Source organism: Brassica oleracea, chromosome C9 (genome assembly GCF_000695525.1).
Source record: "Brassica oleracea var. oleracea cultivar TO1000 chromosome C9, BOL, whole genome shotgun sequence".
Classification (NCBI taxonomy): domain Eukaryota; kingdom Viridiplantae; phylum Streptophyta; class Magnoliopsida; order Brassicales; family Brassicaceae; genus Brassica; species Brassica oleracea.
In genome coordinates, this window is record NC_027756.1 from 45,770,728 (window position 1) to 45,771,679 (window position 952).

Below are 952 nucleotides of genomic sequence, written 5' to 3' on the forward strand. Positions count from 1 at the left end.
AAAAAAACATTTATGCATTCCAAAATCTAACCCTAAGAACACATACAATACTACAACATATGTTGGCAAAACCTAAACCAAAGAATATCATGACTCACTACTTTCACTCATCTATGTTGAAAACAATTAACTTTTGTTATATCTTAATTTATATCTCTTAAAACATATGTTAATTACATGATTTCAACTTTTCACTTATCAAAATATTTTTTACAAAATTTTTAAATTATTTCTAAGTAGAACTAGTCCAGACGACTTTCCAGGACGACTTAGACGACTTATGGAGGTTAGAAACGTAAAAAAATTTAGGTTTTTATTTGTTCACAAGGGGCTGGTTGTAATTTCAATAGCCTTTTAGGTTATTTTTGCATTTGATTCAAGTTTGAGTTTACTTTTGCATTTAAAATCAAGTTGTGAATCATATTTGATAATTTTCCCATTTATTTTTAATGTTTTGGTCATACTAAGTGGGCAGAAAATTAGGTTTTTCTTTCCTTGCATTCAAATATACAGTATAATTCATGTTTGTGTAATATTTTGGCACACTTTATTTGTTTTCCTTCCTGTATTTTGTTTCATGTCGTAGTTTTTGGATACAATGGCAATTTCAATTTATGACCATTCCTTTCCAAAACTTTGCAAGGAGACACACTTGCGTGATTATTCCTTGATTAGTGCCAATAATCATTCTTTGGTTGATGGTATTCATATTTCTGAATTAGTGGGCTGTTGTTATCATGCTGTTTAAACTGGGTCAAAGAGTTACCCGACATAGGTTTTGACTCTCCCTCTCCCTGTGTGCCACACACACGACTCTTTGCTTTAATTAAATAAAAAAGCAGACCTATTAGAGAGGAAATTAAAAGAAAAAACAATTTTCTTAATTTTATAGCACTATTGGGGAAACCAAATTTGGGAACTTTAATAGCTTTTGTTGGATTGTTCTAATTTT